Genomic DNA, 6,000 nt, shown 5'->3' on the forward strand with positions numbered 1-6,000 from the left:
TCAGTGGACTTATTTGTGTCCAGAGCTGCACATTTAGGGTTTATGGGTCTGGGATTTCATGCCTGGGAGGCCCTGTGCAAATGTTGCCTCCAATGCCCAGACACCCGCCCCACCCAGAGGCAATAAGCCCACTCAGGCGGGGCAGGGCAGGAGCAGCTCCAGTTTCTCACTGTACATGTTCTCTGTGCTCTTAAGAGTCTCATCTGAACCAGCCTTAAAACATTAACCCAGCATTAGGAATCCAAATTCTTTTTCATTTCCAGTCCTAACCAGAGGACTATTTAGCCATAAATATTCTTTCAAGTTACAGTTTTATATTGTAGTGGCAAGTAACTTTTTAAATTTAAAATAAAACTGTATTATAACGCCTTATTTATTTTTAATCTTGTACACTATTACATATTGGCCTTTCATGTAGTCTTATTAATTATTATTTTATTTAAAGGATGTATGAAATTTTGTAAATACTTTTAGCTATGACAAGTTTGTTGCATGTACACTACGAGTCTTTAAAAAGGCACACGTTTAACAGATGCTAATTTTTTTTTGTAAACAGAGGTTTTACATGTGCATGAAGATTATAAACCCTTTTGCTTCTCTTCTGCAATCTACTTACTGCATGCCACTCATGCCTGACTTCAGTTTTTTTAAAAAAAATGTGAAAGAGTAAGTATCTTTCTATATGTTTTTGACATATCAGTTTAACACATTGTTTCTAAGGCACTACTAGTTGCATGTGTATACTGCAAAGCAAACATAAAATTACAAAGCAACACCACAAGGAAACCTTCACCTGCAATGTTCTGCCAACCTCAGTGTTGCTCTGTCTACAGTATACAATATATAAAATGTGCTCTCAACATCTATGCTACCTTTGTTTATTAGAAGCAATAAACTAAACTCCATACACTGTTTTGTGTGCGCGTGCGCGCATGTGTGTGTGTGTGTGTGTGTGTGTATATATATATATATGCAGGTTTTGGTGTCCTCGGGTGTCTTCCCGTGTAAAAGTTGGGGTGTCTAGGCGACGTTTCGACGAGGTCTCACTCGTCATCTTCAGGCTGGTGCTTTCGGCTTCTTGTTACTGGAACAGAGCAGGATCTCAGTGTTTGAGTTCCTATAAATACTGTTGAGGAGGTGTGGTGTATAGCCTCCAATGTTCTGGGCAGAGAGGAGGTTCCCAGGCTAGTGTGCCTTTTCTTCTTTTGTTCCTTAATTACTTGAGGGATATCTTGAGTGATTTCTTGAGTGATTTCCTGAATCCCACTTAGGTGGGTCATTAGGTGTGGATTAGTTGCTAAAGCCTTCGTGTCTTGAACTCTTGAACTTTGTGAAGAGTTTTTCTGAGAAGATGGCTGTACTGCACTTGGTTGTGCTCTGGCTTGGCTTCGTGTATAGGGGCGAGCTGTGGTTTTGTGGCCTGTGCCAGCCAGATCTGTGTAGGGATTGCAGGGGGGTGCAGCATCCGGAGGTGCCACCCTGGTTTGGCTACTGGATGGTGTCTGTAATTTATCTGTGGAGAGGGTCTGGGTTTGGGTCTGGTGTGGTTGATTGGTGATGGCGTTCTGTGTGCCTCTGGATCTGGTGTCAGATTTTGTGGGGAGGGCTAATTTCCAGATGTCTGGCAAGCGGGATGTGTCGTCACGCTTGTTCATGTTGTGAGGGTGTTTCTCTATCTCGATGGCTTCCATGATTATTCTCTTGTGGTGATGTTCCATGTTAAAGAGCAATTTGGAATCTGCAAAATTAATTTCGTGTCCTGTTTCTTTCATGTGTTGGAAAAGAGAGGAAGTTTTTTCTTCTTTTTTGACGGCATTCTTGTGTTCTGCGATCCGTGCATTTATTCGTCTGTTTGTTTGTCCAATGTACGTGGCTGGGCAGACTTTGCAGGGTATTTCATAGACCCCTTGGTTTTCCAACTGAATTTTATCCTTGGGGTTTCTGAGGATATTGGCTATTTTTTGGTTGGTGCAAAAGGCTGTTTTGATATTGTGTTTATGGAGGATTTTGCTAATTTTATCTGTAGTGCCCTTGATATAAGGAAGGAGGGCTATGCCATTGTTTTCTTCTGTGTCTTGGTTTTTGGGGGGTGTTTCTTTTTGGATTAGCTTCGTAACCCTGTTTTGCTGGTATCCATTGGCAATTAACACATTTGAGAGATTCTGTAACTCAGTTGTCAAGTGGTCTTCGTCAGCCAGGCGTTTGGTTCTGGAGATGAGAGGCCACAAAACCACAGCTCGCCCCTATACACGAAGCCAAGCCAGAGCACAACCAAGTGCAGTACAGCCATCTTCTCAGAAAAACTCTTCACAAAGTTCAAGAGTTCAAGACACGAAGGCTTTAGCAACTAATCCACACCTAATGACCCACCTAAGTGGGATTCAGGAAATCACTCAAGAAATCACTCAAGATATCCCTCAAGTAATTAAGGAACAAAAGAAGAAAAGGCACACTAGCCTGGGAACCTCCTCTCTGCCCAGAACATTGGAGGCTATACACCACACCTCCTCAACAGTATTTATAGGAACTCAAACACTGAGATCCTGCTCTGTTCCAGTAACAAGAAGCCGAAAGCACCAGCCTGAAGATGACGAGTGAGACCTCGTCGAAACGTCGCCTAGACACCCCAACTTTTACACGGGAAGACACCCGAGGACACCAAAACCTGCATTCCTGTACCCGTGAAAATCTACGAAAGCACATATATATATATATATATATATATATACTACCAATTCATTCAGTACTGATTGTTATCTTGTTTGACTTGACAGTATAAGTAAATGTTTGATTTTGGGAAATCCCCAAATGTCAGAGCACACAATTGTCCCTGTAGACATGAAGCTGCTTTGGGGTCTGCCCACACTTCCGCTGGTGCTGTGCCTAGAAAGCCTGGGTTCGAAGGTTTTGAGCGTGACCTGTTCCTTTCCCAAGGAAAACCTGCTCTTGAGGGATAGATCAGAACAAATGGCAGTTGGGGAGATGGGGACCCAAATTGCCATTTTGCTCCACTTGAGTGCTAAAGAGCGGTTTGCTTCGGGGTGAGAAGCAGTGGGACGAGAGGACGTGTGGGTGAAGGCTTAGACGGAGACCACTGTTTTCTCTATCCCAAATATTCTCATTGGCAGCAATTCCCCCAAGTTCTCAAGCAGGAGTCTTTTCTCGTGCTGCTCCCTTGGCCCTTCTAGCTAGGAATTTTTGAACAAATGAAGCTGACCTGCAGCAGGTCAGGTCATTCACTTCAATGTTTGGCAGCAGCCTCAGATTCCCCTCAGCTCTGCTACCTACATTTACCTGGATATGTCAAGGGTTGCACCCGGTAGCCTCTGCATGCAATGCATGGACTCTACCACTAAGCTATGGGCTCCCCCCCCCCCCATGGAAAGATGAGTTTGCCCTCTAAGGCATTTGCAGGTCCTGCAAGAAGGACCTTGAGGGAGGAAGGTCCAGGCCTTAGTTCCATCAGGCTGCAAGCAGGCGGAACTGCCTTGAAGAAAACGGGGAGGGGGAGAAATAGCTCCATTCAAGTTACCCAAATGCTTCTGTCAGTGGTAATAGTTGTTACTAGTTGTTGTATCCGCGACACAAAATATATGAAGAAATGGTTTTCGGTTGTTATAGATTGCTGAATATAGTTTTGAGTCAATGCCTTATTTCTTTGATTCATATGGTTCCAAAATGAACTGTGGTACCAAAAATAAAGTGCTGGGCTGAACAGTGGGATTTAAAAATAATACCAGATTTTCATTTTGCCTTTTCTTTTCTTTTCTTTTCTTTTCTTTTCTTTGCTTTGCTTTGCTTTGCTTTGCTTTGCTTTGCTTTGCTTTGCTTTGCTTTCTGGGAGTTTTCTAAATAAACTTCAGGACTGCAATCTCATTCATGCTTCTGAACATGTATGTCTCAGTAAGATATACTTTCAAGTAGGCATGCTATAGTCCCAAGCACTTCCAGTTAAACCAGAAACAACACTTTCAATTATTGCTCTTGAGGTTCCTCCTAATGTCATTTACGCCTGTGCAATGATAATATGATAGCAGAATGTCCTGATGAACAAATTTTGATATTCAAAAGTTGTAATTCATTTTCTTACAAGGAGGGTTTGGACACCCAGAAGTATGATATACATATGCAAATATGCCGTTAATTGTGGTGATGGTTATTATTTCCTTAAACTTTAAGTTTTATTACACAACTTGCTTATTTTGTTTGCTTCTTTTGTTTGAAAAATGCAAAAAGAAACAACAAAGCAAGACCAGTTTATTAAAATGGTAGTATCTGAATATCTGAATCTAGTATGGAATATCAAATGTATTAGGATGTCAGTAATATAATGTGACCAGAACAGAATGCAAGTGCAAAGCCTGTTTAATACCCAAAGGCATAACAGCCAGAGAGTGTGAATTTGCAAAACTTACTATAATGGAGTCTAAAAATTTAGCTAAATCTGTTCCCTTGCAGAATGGTTATATAATATATGATTTTCTTTTTCTTGTATAAATGTGAATATACATAAAGGCACATGCTAGGGCCATCAGAACATACCAACCTATAGTGACACAGCAACGATTAAAAGCTTTCCCAAGCTCACACAGGGATATTCTAACATTGCAACTTCTCTGCTCTCTCAGTCTGAACCATTCTGACAACATTTAATTTTTCCATCTTTGTCTTCTTTTTTGTGGATTCCCCACCCCACCCTGCCTCTATCTTTTCTGTCTATCCACCCTCAGAACCAGGGGGTCCTCCACAACCACCCACTCCCTGTCCCCCCAAAACAGTACTTCTGTTTTTTCAGGATTCAAGCAGCTTGCAGCATTTAAAAACATCAGTTATAAAATACAGAATAATTAAAATCAATGTAGTTAAAACTAATAATTAGTTCTTCCCCAGCAAATGTGCTTATAACTCTGTTTTACTCCGGTAGTCAGGTTGGTGCTATGATCTAAGTGAATTTTTAAAATCAGGAATTGCACGTGCTCAGAGTATTTCTTCAACAGGATTGATCTTTTTTATATTTTTGCTCCAGCATATCAGGAATGCAGGAGCCACTGTGAAGTATGGAATGGAGGTGCATAGAAAAGAAAGGTCAGTTGTGTGTTTCACAACCACAGGATCCAACTCCTAGGGGCCAATGGGTCTAAAGTTGTCCCCACCCCCCAACATCAATAAGGCTGTCTAATCCCAGGTCTAAACCTACCTGGCTGAGCCACTGAGAGGAATCCCAGCCTGTCTGTCCAGGTGGAAATCAAGAGCATCTTCTCATACCCCCCTCCCCCAATTAGTTTTTACAAAACTCTTAAGATAGTAGTAAGAAATGAGGAACTCGAAGGGCATGTGAATTGCAGGTGGTTGCATCTGTGCTATTAGAAATCCATAAAAAAGGTAAATGTAAAGGTACCCCTGCCCGTTCGGGCCAGTCTTGCCAGACTCTAGGGTTGTGCGCTCATCTCACTCTGTAGGCCAGGAGCCAGCGCTGTCCGCAGACACTTCTGGGTCACGTGGCCAGCATGACAAGCTGCATCTGGCGAGCCAGCGCAGCACACGGAACGCCGTTTACCTTCCCGCTGTTAAGCGGTCCCTATTTATCTACTTGCACCCAGAGGTGCTTTCGAACGGCTAGGTTGGCAGGCGCTGGGACCGAATGACGGGAGCGCACCCCGCCGCGGGGATTCGAACCACCGACCATGCAATCGGCAAGTCCTAGGCGCTGAGGTTTTATCCACAGTGCCGCCGCGTCCCAGTTATTAGAAATCCATACGTGCATTTAAATAACACATAAACATACAGAGAGTTGACTGTGTCAAGAAATCAAGGTATCAATAAATTAAAATTCCATAATTATAAACTTGAAAGAATTGAGCTCCAGATCTTAAGCTCATTAGAAGGCACTGTAAAAAGCCTTCAGGCTGACACAGAATATTCTTTCTATAGACCCACAAACTAGAGCTTAGGAGAACAATAAAACTTGAACTGGAGGATTTCCTAAACAGCTATAAGCTG

The 6,000-nt window shown here is 42.5% G+C and overlaps 1 protein-coding gene across 1 annotated transcript in view; it reads left to right on the forward strand.

Moving 5' to 3' along the window:
• The window catches only part of ADCY1 (adenylate cyclase 1), a 182,014-nt gene extending 176,644 nt beyond the window's left edge, over positions 1-5,370 (forward strand). The window contains exon 21 of the transcript XR_014503857.1: positions 2,299-5,370. The gene's annotated coding sequence lies outside the window, so the exon portion shown is untranslated. The remainder of the gene's footprint in view (positions 1-2,298) is intronic.
• The last annotated feature ends 630 nt before the right edge of the window (positions 5,371-6,000 follow it).

The sequence above is a fragment of the Podarcis tiliguerta genome (assembly GCF_965153285.1).
Source record: "Podarcis tiliguerta genome assembly, chromosome: 12".
Lineage (NCBI taxonomy): Eukaryota > Metazoa > Chordata > Lepidosauria > Squamata > Lacertidae > Podarcis > Podarcis tiliguerta.